The sequence below is a fragment of the Pseudophryne corroboree genome, chromosome 3 (assembly GCF_028390025.1).
Source record: "Pseudophryne corroboree isolate aPseCor3 chromosome 3, aPseCor3.hap2, whole genome shotgun sequence".
Taxonomy (NCBI): domain Eukaryota; kingdom Metazoa; phylum Chordata; class Amphibia; order Anura; family Myobatrachidae; genus Pseudophryne; species Pseudophryne corroboree.
Window position 1 is genome coordinate 248,768,549 of NC_086446.1, and position 17,334 is coordinate 248,785,882.

The following is a 17,334-nucleotide window of genomic DNA, read 5'->3' on the forward strand; positions in this document are numbered from 1 at the left end:
ATCTAAAAGGAAAAATAAATATTTGTCATATATATGATAACAGACATAAAATGTGTATACATAACACAGTAAAACTTTTCAAACCACGACATAGAGACTCTATTATCCAGGAGATGTGGACACATGTACTACAATTACCAGTGTTTATTTAACCATAAATTACAGTGAGAGGTACAACACAGCACATAAATATATGTTCCCAGATGGAGGAAACAAAAAATGTGCTGATTAATTTCGGATGATAAACTTCAGTGAATTCTCACTCACTGGGCTCAGCTACAAGATAATCTTTGCACTTTACCAGATTTTTTTCTTGCCTTTTCCAAGAGATTCTGGAGGTCCAGGTGAGGAGACTGGGGCATGGTGCCGAAAACTGAGTTATCGCTGTCCCACCTCCTGCAGCTCAGCGGTACAAGTGGGCGGGTATGAGTGGGTACGGTGTACCCTTAAGAATTTAGCTGTGGGTACGCCGTTATCCACTGCAACCGGGTTGCCGCTCCCTTCCTCCGGTGCTGCTCACCGCGCCGCTGCTGCTTGAGGGGAGGAAAGCGCAGCGTGCGCCTCTCCTGCCCTCAGTGTTTACCTTCAATTTGGCGCCAGCCCATGAGCCAATCAGAGCTCGTGGACCAACAGCCAAGGCTCCTGATTGGCTGCCGGACCGCGATCTTTGATTGGCTCACGGATCGGCGCCTAGTTGATGGTAGACACCCCCCACCGCCACCGGAGACTGAGGGGCAGGAGAGGCTCATGCTGTGCTCTCCTCCCCTAACACACAGGACAGCAGCAGCAGCAGCGCGGTAAGCAGCAGGGGAAGGGGGGGCACTGGGGGGCATTTCTGTATCAGGCACTGGGGTCATATCTGGCACTGGGGTCATCTCTGTATCTGGCACTGGGGGCATATCTGGCACTGTGGTGGCATTTCTGTATCTGGCACTGGGGGCATATCTGGCACTGGGGGGACATGTGTATCTGGCACTGGGGGCATATCTGGCACTGGGGGGACCTGTGTATCTGGCACTGGGGGCATTTCTGTATCTGGCACTGGGGGCATATCTGGCACTGGGGGCATATCTGGCACTGGGGGCATCTCTGTATCTGGCACTGGGGGCATATCTGGCACTGTGGGGGTATTTCTGTATCTGGCACTGGGGGCAATGTGTATCTGGCACTGTGGGGCAATGTGTATCTGGCACTATGGGGCAATGTGTATCTGGCACTATTGGGGTCATATGTGTATCTGCCCCCCCATATGTGTATCAAGCCCCCATCTTCATTGGCCACGCCCCATGTGGCATTTGGCCACACCCATTTTTGGCACGCGCGCACACAGTACCTGTAAGTACAATGCCGTGATGTTAAGTAATGCACAACAGGAGGCAAGTTCTTCATGGGGCGATTTGCTGCAAATCACATCGAGTCTCTGGACAGCATACTTCTTCAGTCCCCTCGCCCTATCCCTGGAGAGATCCCCAAAATTCAGAAGTCTGAGCCAGGAGAGTGGGCAAAAACTGTAATCTTTGTATAGGAAAGCAATGGTCAGGGAAAATCAGTGATGGCCATCATCAGCAATAACCCAGTGGCAGCTATGTCTGGCCTGTGGGCTTGTTACATAGGAAAAAGTGATATCTCTGGGAAAAACATCCATTTTACAAGATTTCTTTCAATAAATAGACACCTAAATTGTATATGTGATCCAAAACAGTTCAATCTACAGTATATCTGCTATTCAATTGTCATCCACACTGTTGGGCACGCATGCCCTGTGTGCGCGTCCATTAGTACTGGGTTTAGCGAGCACCCCAGGAAGCTCTGAGCTGAAATGTGTGCCCCCGGCTGCAAGCGCACCCAGAATGGAGCAACAATTGAATTGCCCATTGGACGCCATCTAGTGGTAGATGACAATTGATTTCAGGTTATTACTGTTTGGAGGTTGCAGTGAGTCTACCTCTGGCTACAGCTTGTCTCTTTGCTGCAGAGGCTCCCCTCTTACGTAATGTACCGCGATCCGAATGGGTGGGCAGAGTACTTCTTGAATAACAGGAGGAGTTTCTGAATTTTGCAGGTAGCTTGTGGGTCACTCACAACTCATTTTTACTGTGTTCAACCTCCCTGATTTTCGCTATGGGGACATCAGATTCTAGGTGGGCAACAACAGAGCATGGACCATTTCAGACTGAGAGGAAGCAGACAGGAGTGGGTCAGGGGACCACCTCCTTCTCATCTGTCTTTATTGCTGCAACTGGTGTGCACTTGTCACTTATCGGGGCTCCCAATCAGTCCGGAACAGCCTTGACCCAATCTACAGCCCCACTAAGTACACTTAAATGCCTATTGGGTAATCCTGCCTCGGTTGATATGGCTATTTTCCTCCCTATTTCCTGGCGGCAACAGTAGGAGGCCCGCCTTAAAGAGAAGGAGCCGCTTCCTCCTCCCTCTGTGTTACTGCCCTTGTCATGAGGTGGCCGCCGGTGTTCTGTAATTAGTCTTACTTATTTCCCAGCAGGCCAGCCAGGTACTGTTATCGGCAGAGGACCCCTTCATTGCAACGGGCCCCAGTGCACTGCAGTGGTTGCACCGCAGCTAGTTCCACCACTGGTCTGCACGCTGGGTGCCCCATCAGCTGACTCAAGAGCAGAAGGAGGCTCGGATGACCAGATTTGATGGTGGTCACTCAAACTCTGGGAGATCATCAGTGTAGATGAATTCTGGATCTACAGTCTCAACCCCCGAGACCAAACAACAGTCGGCCCAGTGGACCCCAGTTGGAGGTGTGCCGCCACATAAATTCCAACATAAGCGCAGCGTGACCAAGCAGATGGTGGCTGTTTTTGTGGCCATGTACAGTAGCTATCGTGCCACTCGTGCATCTGCACATCATCACTGGGGATTGGTACAACAACTAGTGCCTGCCACAAGTGCTGGAAGCCATTTCCAGGCACTGTCAAAGAACTCGCACTCATGGTGCCCTTCTCCATTACAACAATTCACCTGCCCACAAGTCCAGGAAAGTGTTTCTGGCCCATGAACGCATCCAGGAGCTTGGTCATCCATCATACAGCACAGGCGCCTGCAACTTCTTCCTGTTCCCTCAAATCAAGCACAAGATGTGTGGGATTTGTTTTGAGCTGCAGTGGAAACCTTCATGCAGCATGTAGAAGACATATCTGTTTCAGACTGGTCTAGCTGCTTCACTAAGTCGTTTGAGCGCATGCAACTTTGCATAGATTCCTCTGGCGAATGCTTTGAAATAATGTTTGTTATACTTTGTTTATAAATATAATACTTTAAGTGTATCCAGAAACTTACTGCACACCCCTCGTATACGTCCACTACAGTCCATGGATCAGTGTCCTCTCAGTCCATAGATTTTTTATTGCCCCTCCAATCCATAGATGTCGCATTTCCCCATCTACAGCTCTCACTGCTCCCTCACGTCCATAGATTTCTCCCACCCCCCTCCAGTCCATAGATCTGTCATTGACTCTACCACAGTTTTCACTGCCTCCTCTAGTCCATAGGTCTCTTACTGTCCATTCCAGTAACATAGAGCTCTTGTTGCCTCCTCCACAATTGTCATTGCCCCCTCCAGTCCATTGCTCTCTCATTGCCCTGCCACAGCTCTCATTGCCCCCTCCAGTTCATAGCTTTCTCCACAGCCCTTTCAGGAATCCATGTAGTCAAAGATCTCTCATTGCCCTCTACATAGCACTCACTGCCCCCTTAAGTCCATAGATCTCTCCCATAAAAGCTTACCTTTAGATATGAAACCTGGCGTCTCTGCTGCCTCTCTGTTCTGCATGGTTCTCCCTCCTATGCTGCTCAGACAGGAAGTGAACACTTAGTTGCTCTGAGCACAAGGTTGCGTGGCATCTGCCGCCTAATGTGTCCCCGGATCACACAACACTGCACCCACACTCACACTTACCGGTGCACAAGCTCCCCTAGCCTTGCTCCTGCAAGCCAGGAATGCCAGTGGACTTCCTGACATGTGTTCCCCCTATGGGTGTCCCTACTCACTAGATGAAATTTGATTATGTCTTATTAGATGGATAAGATTTATCTCTAATGATTAACGGCACATACAGAGAATAGATATGATCCCAGTGTCCTTTTTTACAGGTGCCCCAAACAATCATAAACATGAAATATAATAACAATTGTCCTGATTTCTATGGAGGGCAGTGAGGAACCTCCAGTAAGAATGTTGCTGATTGATGGCTTACCCTTTACTGTCTAATACTGGGGTTAAACTAGCTTTATATATATGACAGTGTGCTGAGATAGATATATATATATATATATATATATATATATATATAATTTTTATGATTTTGTGATAGTGTAGGACCTGCATGAAGGGGAGGTACCTTGGCGAGCGGTATGCAGGCTTCCGTGCATTGGCAAATTCACTAACTAAACCCCCATCATTTATTCATTTATTCATTGATGTTGTGAGGATAAGTGAGCTCATTTTGGTGAGTGCTGAACTTTTTGTTTCTATATTTTTGAGTAGGTGGCCACGGGCTACATGCACCCCACCCTATTAGTGGCAAGTGCGGATACTGCATCCCGCTTCTGGGGTGGCGAGTGCTGTGGTTTTCTATTTGCTGGTATATTTCAGGGTTAATCCTTGGTTAACTCATTAACTGTGGCCACAAACTTTGTTCATGCACCCCAATTATCCTAAACCTGTGTCAGCTGCCCTTTAGTAATTTATCAGCCAGTGTCAGGTGACTAGAGTACCTTTTAAAAGCCATGCAGTTCATGGCAGGTACACCTTACACCAAGTGGGCATATTTGCAGTTATATTATGTGATACAGTTGCCAGGTTTTAATTTTTATGATTTTGTGATAGTGTAGGACCTGCATGAAGATGGGGTACCTTGGAGCGGTATGCAGGCTTCTGTGCATTGGCCAATTCACTAACTAAACCCTCATCATTTATTCATTTATTCATTGATGTTGTGAGGATAAGTGAGCTCATTTTGGTGAGTGCTGAACTTTTTGTTTCTATAATATATATATATATATATATATATATATATATATATATATATATCTCAGCACACTGTCATTGCAGAAAAGGGCCTGTGGCTCTGTTTCATCCCCCTGTACTGCCCAGTTTATGCATGCAGTGTAACTTACACAGTATCAGGAAGATCTCAGCTAACTGATAACATGATGATTAATTCTGTTGGGGATACACAGGGATATTACTGATCCATCTTTGGCTACTGCATAGATATTAGGTATGCCATGAGTTACAGCTTTTGCCAGAGTGGCAGGATATGAAAATATAAGAAGACATTTTGTAGACACTAGACAGGACATGATGCTTATTGTCAGATCTTCTATGGGGATCACTTTTCTCACACCTCCTATCCAAAATCTGTGTGTGAAAGGTTAATATCAATACAAGATTAACACGTGGCACAAAGGGAACACTTCATATCAATGACAAGTACAAGCATGAAAGTTTTAAAGGACCATTGACGTAAAATAGAGAGTAATTTAATTAGAGATCCCATAGGTACCAGATAAAGTGTTATGCAGCTCACAAGAAATCTGCTGGATGTAGGAAAGAGTTCTGTTAAGAAATGATTTGCAGAAATAGAGCTCCCATAAATGTACAGTACACCTCAAAAAATACATTTTAAGACATAAACCATAAAGGTAACATAGACTGTTCAACATCAAATTGAAATAGTCTTTTTAAAATATATAATATTACCTTCCCCACTACATATAGCTGAGGCAAGTACCATTACTTTAGGACAGTGACCCTCATTCAGCTTTAGTTGTTAATCTTCCAAAATCGCAATCGGGCGATTTTCGTCTGTTTGCGCATGCGCGTAATATGCAGAGCCTGTGCATGGGCATTCACAATGTGGTTGCATACGGGAAGGAAGCGATCGCAACGTGAGTGACAGGGGGCAGTCGTTTGAGGGTGGCGACATGGAATTGGAAGGGGGGGGGGGATAGTGTGCCAGGAAACACAGGCCTGTCAAGGCCATTTTCCGGGTGGCCCGATGACGTCACCTGCATTTCCTGCAACAGGAAACATGGTGGCGGTGCGCCTGCATACACAGCCATGCTGCATAGGCAGGGGACTATCACTAATTGCCAATTTCGGTGATGCGATAACAATTAATTTGCGATCGCATCGCTGGGCAGCGATTAACATGCTAGACGGCCTTGATCTGTGCTGGGTGGCCCCCAGCATGTGATAGTAAGTATTAGCAGTATTGCTTTTTTAGCAAAACTGCTACTGAAGCCGAATGAGGGCCTATGTCCTAATGGCATTTCATAAAGTATAAAAACCTGAGACTGCATTTGAGCTACTGTACTGTGACATCCCACGGGTTGTCTACGCATGACCGTCAGTCAGGAGACTGCCGGTCACCATACCGGCGTCGGGATTCCGGCTTTTAGATGCCCGTGGGGGTGAGCGCAATGAAGCCCCTTCCTGGTTCGCCACGGTGCAGGGTCAGCGGCGAGTTGTTCTCGCCACAGGATACATTCCCACTCTATGGGTGTCGTGGACACCCACGAGTGGGAATAGTCCCTGCTAGTTGGCATGCCGACTGTTGGGACTGTAAGGGGGCGGGATTCCGGTGTCGGTATTGTAACCGTCAGTCTCCTGACCGCCGGTCACATAACTACCTCCCCCAAACCACATACTCCCTACAACCCACATCCCCCAACTAGTATATATCAACTAGTTCAGTGGTTCTCAGCCTCAACTCTCAAGATTTCCCAAAAGGTCATGTTTTGAGGATTTCTGCCTGTGGAAACAGGTGGGATAATTACGGACTCGGCAAAATAGATCAACTCACTTGCCACTATACTGTTCCACACAACCAATTTTTGGAAAGGAAGTCTGCAAAGCTGTAAATCACTCGCTGTATTCCCTAGCACTACAGCTTGTGGCAGGAGAGAGCATGGTGGAGATATTTAGCTAAGTATAAATATAAACACAGTATTATACAGCTCAGTAATACCACTTTAGTTTACATAGAGCCAAGAACCCGAGTTATTGCCAGGACAAGTCGGTGCTACCTGTGTCCAGGCTCGGTGTAAAAGGTACAACCTGGGTCGTGCATCCTGGGTCCACTACACCGGTCATAACGAGAGTTATCGGTGGGTTCGACCCAGGTCAGCTACAGTGTGAAAGGCAGTCCCGGTTCATTGATGACCCGGGTTATGCCTAAAAGGCTACTGATTAGCCAGCACAGGAGTGCTTGGAGATGATGTTTTGGAGTATAATATACATGTCAGCTGATGGCTTTACTTGATCGGTATGATGTCAGGGGGTAAATTCATTTATATGTTTTTTTTAGATTTAATTTGTAGCAGCTTGGAGGCCTCTTCTCCTGAACCCAGTTTTGTGCATCAGTGTGCTAATCCCTGTGACTGATTGGAGCTTTTGGCTTCCTATGCTGCTGAGAAACACAGGCTTACATCATACAATAAAGATGAAGCTCACACTTTTTACAGCCTCACACTGAAACACATGAATGTTAAGCTACCTGTGTTAGGTTTAACCAGACATTTGTGACGGTATATCCGGCATTATCACTAAGAAAATTACAACCTCCACTTAAAGGTCTACCCATTTTATGGAGAGTACTCATAACCATACTCACTTCCCTGCCTCTTTGTATCTTAAACCCTTTGCTGCTTCTCTCACATCTAGTTCTCATGACAATAAGATAATTTGCCGTATGGGGTGCGCTAATACGATTCCCTCCATAATGCTCTACACATGAAGTATTTCCTAAGCTAGCCACTGATAATTAGTCCGCACATGCTCTGTGCCATCTTGTTACAGTGTTTGAGCACCATGGTTGTATACAGCTATGTACCACTTTGCTTAGTGGGGGTACCTGTGAATCCTGCTGCCAGTGCCTACATACATGGTCCGCTCTATGCTCTATTTCATCTCCACTATCCATATGTGTATCTGAGAGTATGGCTGTGCAGTACAAATTTACCAAAGCACCTTGTTAAGTATACATGGCAGGTGTGCTCCAACAGTTCTAATGTCTACTATTCAACACCTTGTGTACACCACAGAATAGTACAAACATATCAACAGGTTATAGGCTCAGGCATCTAGACACACCTGACACCACAGAACACTGTATACCAGAGAGGTTAATCAGTGAAGCTGCAGAGTGTTCTAGTACACAAGCATAAGCTGCATTCATGAAGGGTTTTTACTAAACTCAAAGTCTCAGAGAACTATGTCACATGGAAGTTTGCAAGGAAAAGGCTACTTAAGTGTGAGAGGCTGTGGAAGGTTACTTTTTAATTCAAGTGCAAGTGTTACGTATATCATAAGACAGGACACAAAGCTTATGCATGCAAACTGAAAAATGTGAATGTTGCACAGACATAGAAGTGCATCATTAAGAATGAGTCAGCTTTATGTGTCACCGACAGCCTCAGAAAAGATTGCTGGTATATTGACTCAGGTGCTACAAGAAATATGAGTTGTAATCAAGAGTGAATTATTACATTGAACATGTGTGATCCTATTGCAGTCAGAGATATAAAAAAAAGTACTTACAGCTACAAACATTGGGACAGTCACTAGCTGCCTGAAAGTAGGAGCTGAAATTAATGTCACAGAAATCCATCTTGCCATTCTGTGTTTGAGTGCCACAGTACTGCATTGATGTGTAGTACTCAGCTCGGGGAAGACTCTGTGTTACCACTGCACATACGCGACTGGCTGGTCTGCTGTATGCTTGGCTTCATCTCTGCTACTTAGTACTTACTGGTGTTACTGTGAGTACAGCTGCACAATCTGTACACTGCAATAAACCCAAGCTCTTGTTTAAGAATATCCGTCTGGTTTGCCTCAAAAACTTATTTCTGCTGGTGTCTACTATTTATCATGTAGTTAACAAAATAGTACATACACCTATCAATGGACGCAGATTCTGATTCATAGGTGATTTTAGCAGTCACCAGTCTGTGTGATTTTGTGCAAATGTCGCTACATAGGGGGTCATTCCGAGTTGTTCGCTCGCAAGCTGCTTTTAGCAGCTTTGCACACGCTAAGCCGCCGCCTACTGGGAGTGAATCTTAGCTTATCAAAATTGCGAACGAAAGATTAGCAGAATTGCGAATAGACACTTCTTAGCAGTTTCTGAGTAGCTCCAGACTTACTCTGCCAGTGCGATCAGTTCAGTCAGTGTCGTTCCTGGTTTGACGTCACAAACACACCCAGCGTTCGCCCAGACACTCCTCCGTTTCTCCAGCCACTCCCGCGTTTTTCCCAGAAACGGTAGCGTTTTTTCGCACACACCCATAAAACGTCCAATTTCCGCCCAGAAACACCCACTTCCTGTCAATCACATTACGATCACCAGAACAAAGAAAAAACCTCGTAATGCCGTGAGTAAAATACCTAACTGCATAGCAAATTTACTTGGCGCAGTCGCACTGCGGACATTGCGCATGCACATTAGCGACTAATCGCTCCGTTGCGAGAAAAAAATAACGAGCGAACAACTCGGAATGACCCCATAGTCCTTCCCTGGTATACGTCCGTGTGTCTGAGGCACCCATTTACAGTGTCCATAGATGCTGTAATAACACCTGGTATAACTTTAGATACCACCATCGGTCGTACCATCGAAACCTGCACCAGCCCTATGTCATGTGCAGTTTTCTGTCCAAGTATGGCGTCAAAAGTGAGCATCTGTGTATGCAGACACTTTAGTGATACTCCAATAATATGCCCATAAGTCAGACCATCTGTGTGCTAAACTGTCTGAGCCAGCACTTGATGGCTGCCGCACTTGGTACCTTGCGAGGGTGGAATACACAACCCTTGGAAGTTATTACCCAAAATGCCTACACCAATCCTGCATTATGCTTTCTGTGTGCTTAAGGTTTTCTTTTATGTCTGTGTGGCTTATCTATTGCTATATTACTTAAATCTTCTGTATTATGTGTATTGTTTTTGATGTCTGTAAAGCGCCTTGAGTCCTGTTGGAGAAAGAGCGCTATATAAATAAAATTATTATTATTATTATTATTATTACTTGAAAAAGCCTGTTGTGCGTGCACGCTGTGTAATGCATGTGCCATACACGTTTGTAGGGATTTTTGTCTACGTGCAATATCAACAAAAAGAGCTTAACTCCATGAACATCAGCATTGCGGGGGTAATTCCAAGTTGATCGCAGCAGGAAATTTTTTAGCAGTTGGGCAAAACCATGTGCACTGCAGGGGAGGCAGATATAACATTTGCAGAGAGAGTTAGATTTGGGTGGGTTATTTTATTTCTGTGCAGGGTAAATACTGGCTGTTTTATTTTTACACTGCAAATTAGATTGCAGATTGAACACACCCCACCCAAATCTAATTCTCTCTGCACATGTGATATCTGCCTCCCCTGCAGTGCACATGGTTTTGCCCAATTGCTAACAGAATTCCTGCTGCGATCAACTTGGAATCACCCCCTGCATGCGGCTGTGAATTAGGCCCTATTGCTTTTTACTCACCTCTACAGTAAGTTAGCCCTGTTTAAAATAAAGAAGTTAAAAGGATGGATCCCATAAGGAACAAGAGACCAGACCCACTAGATTTTTCTTTGGTATCAGTATACTGTATATAATGCTGTGACACTATAGGAAGACCAGTGATAGGTAGGACAGCTCTGTAACAACGGACAGTTAGTTAGAGAAGGAGTGTTTCTTTTCTGCCATGGGCCTGTAAATATACAGCCTGTAAGTACACAGCACCACTCTAACATTAACACCAGATAAGCCAATTGATTCCTATTGATCGGACCAATATTGTACTTTCTGTAACAACCTTCTTTTCCAGTAAATGTCAACTTTACATTTCTGTAATTGGATTTTGCATATGTTATCCTTTTACTGTCCTACCACACAGATAATGTCATCCTGAAATAAATAAATGATAATCAAAGAGAAACAAAACAGGCACAATGCATCCTGATTTAACGTTTTAATGTTCATTACTTTCACTGACAATGGGTTCATAAGAAGGGTCATTCACTTTATAGGTCGGTGTCTTAATTACAAGGATACTCCTCTTCCATAACAGTCGGAGAGGCTCGATGGCTCCATAAATCATTGACAGCGCACTATCTTCCAAATGAATCACTTTGACACTCATTTCATTAAGTTGCCAGACCAAAAATTTATATGAAAGTCATGCAGCTTAGTTCTCCACCTTCATCAGTGAGTCCTTACACACATGATGCCTGGGAAATAGGGTATGATGACCTTACTTCCCGGTGACTATCATCAGCCATGTTGGAAAGGCCTGGCTTTGTATGCAGTATCGGTCAGCGGTGTGAAAGGAAAATAACAGCCTTTATTTTATTTTATAACCGAAATATAATTTGATTATTACCATATTTTTCCATCCTCTTATCTGATTTCTGGATAGGATATACTGGCCTGTTGGCAATAAGCACTGTCCTAACCACCTCATTATTAACACCAGTTGAATGTATTACTCCCATTAGAAACACCTTTTGTCTTTGTAAACTAGAGGTTTTTTTACCTGCTCCTGTTCAAGGCCCAGTGTGTAACTTAAGTCTGAGACAAGACTGAGGCAAGACTCTGCATTAGAATGGATAGAAATCACTTACAGTACTACCACTGGCGGTTGCAGCGCCAACCACACTGTGCCAGGGGTGGCCGCTTAGTACATATAAACATACATGTTATGCTGTATGTGATATATGTGTTGGCTGCTTATCCCAGGGATCGGCAGCACTGTGTGTATTAAGCTGCCATGCAGCACCTGGGATTCAGCATTAAGTTCCACTGTCCTTCTAAGTCCACCCCCAGACTACAGTGAAACTAGCCAATGGGAGTCTGGGGGCGGGCTTAGAAGTCCCGGATGTGGCTTAATACACACAGTGCTGGCGATCCCCGTGATAAGCAGCCAGCACATATATTACATACAGAATAACATGTATGTTTATGTGCTAAGCTGCCACCACATGCAATGTGTGGTCGGGGCTGCAGCTGCTTAGTACCATACAGCTTTTATATAACCAGCAACACACAGTGTTCTAAAAACAAATTGGACATATAATGAACACATTGTCATGTACTTAATGCAAAGGCAGTACCTGGAGAAACAGAGAGAGGTTGCTATAAAGAAAGAGTGCTTTATTTGCAAATAAGGTCACCATGGCACTATGCAGATGGTCTTATGCGGGCCATAGGTGGGCACCTCCACAACACCGACCCGATCAGCTAACAGAATCTGCGGCATCATCAAGAAATCTGAAAAAACTGCATGTTAAAAATCCTCCAATTGCCAATCACGATTATTTTTAGTATGGAATAGACTGATATATGGGCTCCTTTAGTTTCATTTGTAACATTGGGGTAATTTAAGGAAGAGTAGTACGCTGCAAAGGTGCCTCTTGTGAAGTTACTATGAACTTGCTTATTTGCTTCTGTATTGATGTTTCAAGTTACTGTTCATACTCAATCTTGGATATTTGTATTTGTGCAGATGAGTTTTTCGGTTGTACGCTGTTCTTTATTTGTGCATGGTAAGTAGGTATGTATAGGTGGAAAAGTCGCATCACAGCCTTACTTTCTTAACTGTTACATTCCTCCCCTAAAGCCTTACAATAACCTCCCCAATCCCGCAGCCTAAACTTCCCCCTTGTGCCTAACTCTAACCCCTGTACTTACCTCCGGGATCCATTGGAATCTCCCGGGATCCATCAGTATCCCGCTCTTGGTCTACTGACTGCTAGGATTTTGCATCCCTTCCTAGGAATTACTTATTTATTGCAAACAAGGGTTAGTAAGAACATATTGAGGCTATCTTCATTTGTAATACATTGTTATATTACCACTCTACTGTGGGAACTGCAGTCATCAGGCACTCAATGAAAGTAATGTATATAAACAAGTATTTGCACTGTGCTAGCTGCATAGGTCATAGGGCAAGTGTATAACTTCTCAGCGTATAACCTGTAGTGGATAGCTCTGCCTATTAGGCTGAATTGTAAAGAGGAACAAGTGCAGTACTACAGCTTTTCTTTCTATCTTTAACACTTTCTGGTTTACAGGGGATCCTGGGCACCAATAAAATCCTTCCCCATGGGAATCCTAAATCGAGAGACTACTCCTGGATCACGGGTGGATTCTGAACCTACCAAGATCTCTCCTGGAACTGACACAGAAGCTTTCTTTCCTGGGAATGGTACTGGACACAGAATCTCAGAGAGTGTTCCTTCCCTTGGAAAAGGCTATGGTAATCCAGTCGATGGCTCGGGCTGTCCTGAAGCCAACCCGGATCTTGGTACATCTGTGCATTCGCCTTCTGGGGAAATTGGTGGCCTCTTACGAGGCGCTTCAGTACGGAAGGTTTCATGCAAGGCCCTTCCAATTAGACCTATTGGACAAATGGTCCGGATCGCATCTTCACATGCACCAGAGGATCCTTCTGTCGCCAAGAGCCAGGATCTCCCTTCTGTGGTGTCTACAGACTTCTCACCTCATTGAGGGTCGGAGGTTCGGGATTCAGAATTGGATTTTGCTAACCACAGACGCAAGCCTCAGAGGTTGGAGAGCAATCACCCAGGGGGTGCAGTTTCAGGGAAGATGGTCAAGTCAGGAAGTCGTCCTTCCAATAAACATCCTGAAACTCAGGGCTATCTACAACGCCCATCTGCAGGCCTCATCTCTACTTCGGAATCAGGCCATTCAAGTCCAGTCGGACAATGTGACGGCGGTAACGTACATAAACAGACAGGACAGAACAAAAAGCAGAGCAGCAATGTCAGAGGTGCCAAGAATTCTTCTCTGGGTGAAAAGACATGCTGTGGCTTTGTCGGCAGTCTTCATTCCAGGAGTAGACAACTGGAAAGCAGACTTCCTCAGCAGACATGACCTGCACATAGGGAGTGGGGCCTTCACCTGGATGTGTTCCAGTGGTTGACACGTCAGTGGGGATATCCACAGATTGACATGATGACCTCTTGACTCAACAATAAGCTCAAGCGGTATTGTTCCAGGTTGAGGGACCCACAAGCAGTGGCGGTAGACGCTCTGACAACTCTATGGATCTTCCAGCTGGTGTACGTGTTTCCTCTACTTCCTCTGATGCCAAGAATTCAAAAAAGAACAAAAATGGAAAAAGTTCAAGCAATCCTCATTGCTCTGGACTGGACATGAAGGGCCTGGTATGCGGATCTTCTCGAGGTGCTGCTCGAAGATCCATGGCCTCTACCTCTTCACAAGGATCTTCTGCAACAGAGCCCGTTCATCTATCAAACCTTACCGCGGTTTTGTTTACCGGCATGGAAGTTGATTCTAGCAAGGAGAGGGATTCCTGACAAGGTCATCACGACTATGATTCTGCAGTGGAATTTCATCTGGGACATTTCCTGCTTTTTCTGCAGACAGGAGTGGATGGGGGCCTATGTCTAGGCTCCATAAAAGTCCAGATTTCGACCTTGTCTATTTTGTTTCAGAAAGAATTGGCTTCTCTCCCTGAGGTTCAGACGTTCTTGAAAGGTGTTCTGCACATTCAGCTTACCTTTGTGCCTCCCACGGCACCTTGGGATCTCAATTTGGTGCTGCAGTTCCTCCAATTGGACTGGTTTGAACCGTTACAGGAGGTTGATGTAAAGTACCTTACGTGGAAGACCGTCACACTGTTGGCCTTGGCTTCAGCAAGACGTGTGTCGGAGTTGGGGGCGTTGTCATACAAGAGGTGGTGTCCGCGTTTCACATAAACCAACCTATTGTGGTTCCGGTTGTTATGGACACTTCTGCTACTTCAAAGTCATTGGATGTTGTGAGGGCTTTGAAGGTGTATATAAAGAGAACAGCTCATCAGAGGAAATCGGACTCGTTGTTCATTTTATATGATCCCAATAAAATTGGGTGTCCTGCTTCAAAGCAGTCAATTGCATGCTGGATCAGAATCACTATCCAGCATGCTTATTCCATGACAAGCTTGCTGGTTCCAAAATCTGTACAGACCCACTCTACTAGGTCAGTGGGTTCTTCTTGGGCAGCTGCCTGGGGTGTCTTGACTTTACAGCTCTGCCGAGCAGCTACTTGGTCAGGTTCAAACACGTTTGCAAAAGTTTTACAAGTTTGATACTTTGGCCTCTGAGGACCTTCAGTTTGGTCATTCAGTTCTGCAGGAACCTCAGCGCTCTCCCATCCGGTTTGGGAGCTTTGGTACTTCCCCATGGTACTAAATGGATTCCCAGTATCCCCTAGGACATAAGAGAAAATAGGATTTTAATTACCTACCGGTAAATACATTTCTCGTAGTCCATAGGGGATACTGGGCGCCCGCCCTGTGCTTCATTTTTTCTGCACTGTTACTTGGTTCAGTAATGTTGTTTGGTTAAGCTGTTGCTATTCCTGGTTTCAAGTTTGGTTAGCATGGCTTTCCTCTTGTTTTGTGTGTGCTGATTCGTGATCTCACTACTTTCCTTGTCTATCCTTCTCTCAAAGTATGTCCGTCCCCTCTGGCACAGTTCCCTAGACTGCGTCTGGTGGGAGGGGCATAGAGGGAGGAACCAGTGCACACTATCAAATTCTAAAAGTGCTCAAGGCTCCTGGTGGACCCGTCTATACCCCATGTTACTAAATGGATTCCCAGTATCCCCTACGGACTACGAGAAAAGAATTTACTGGTACGTAATTAAAATCCTATTTTCTCTGGCAGGTTCCACAGGTTATCCACAGGATAACAATGGGATATGATGGAGCGACACCGGAATGGCACCAAACGATCAAAAGCTTTCTGGCCTCCCAGGATGCAATGGGCCCGTCCATATATCCCCCCACTGGCTCAGGCAAATCAGTTTTTTGTTTGGTGCGGCAGGAGCCGGACCATGGTCAGAGGGCTGCTGTTTTTTTAGCAGCCTCAAGCTTTCTTATTTTATTTTATAGTCTTACTATTTTCTTTGAGTGATCTTTCTAAACAGCGTCTTACACGCATATTAGAAAGCGTCGCTCCAACAACTCTCTGCCGGGTCACGACAACGCTTACCCACAAGTAAGTGCTGTTTCGGCAGGTGTCTGTGTCGGATATACTAGCAGGTCCAGCAGACGTTACCAGGCTGTGGCCGGAGCATGGGGAGAAGGTAAGGCATCGGTCCCGCGTAGCATGCATGGAATACGGATACAGCCGCACTGTTTTGGGAGGAGACTACCAAACAGTAGTTGACGTACCGCCACCACGGTTGCTCCAGCGCTAGGTCTTAGGGATCATAGGCACCAGGAATAGCATGAGGCCGCGATCCCTAGGGTTGATGTCAGCAGTGGGGAGTCAGATGCTCTCCTGGTCGCCCCTCCCCCCGGTTCATGACCAGTTTCCGCCGAGTCTCCTGCCATGATCTGTTTCCTCGTTTCCGTCTCAGACGCTACCAGAGGGGACTTGGTCGCAACAGAAGGCCTCTGCGTCGGTATTCACTGAGCGCTACCACAAGATATCCAGTTGCAACATAGACGGCTGTGTGACCACTGCGTCTGTGTTCACTGAACATTACCGTGAGGAGAATCGGTTGCAGCATAGGTGCCTGTGTGACCGGTGCATCTGTGTTCACTAAGCGTCTTTGTCAACTATAGGTTCCTGGAGCGGCAGTGTACACTAGTAGCATCTGGATCCACTCAGCATTCACTAACGTATTGATCGATCACTTGGAGCAGGTGAGTCTCCCTGTATCCCACTCTACTGAGTACGGGCTATACAGCACTAAATTTCTATTTACTTTGTCAGTATGAATAGTTAAGTTAAGTGCCTATTGCATATGAGTCTGTGTACTTTCACTGTAGTTTTCTTCGCATTGCGTTTGAATACGTTAGATCTATTTTACAGGATTCAGTAAATGTTCACCTACATACTTAAAAAAGTGTTTGTAGTTGATGATGTGCTCATATGACTAATATATAACATGTGACTGACTGCTAGTGTGATTGCTGACTTTAATATATGTTTGTCAGTTGTTTCTGCTGATCCTCAATGCTGGTGCATGGATAGGGTCAGATTGATATCACTTTAGAAGGTTAAAGTGATTACAGTCACAAATTGTGTAGAACACTGTGAAAGTGCTGATTATTTATCATGTCTAAGAGCAGCAAAGGTGATGAAGGTACACTTACAGCAACACTCATATCATGTTTGTCTTGCAAAACTGTATTATCCTCTCAGGATCTGGTTCAGGATAATTTATGTGCAAATTGTTTTGCTTTTCAGCAGAACACAAGGCAGATCCCTGTACACCATCAGGTACAGATAGATCCACCTTGGGCTATGTTTGCACAGACCTTGTCCAGTATAACTGAA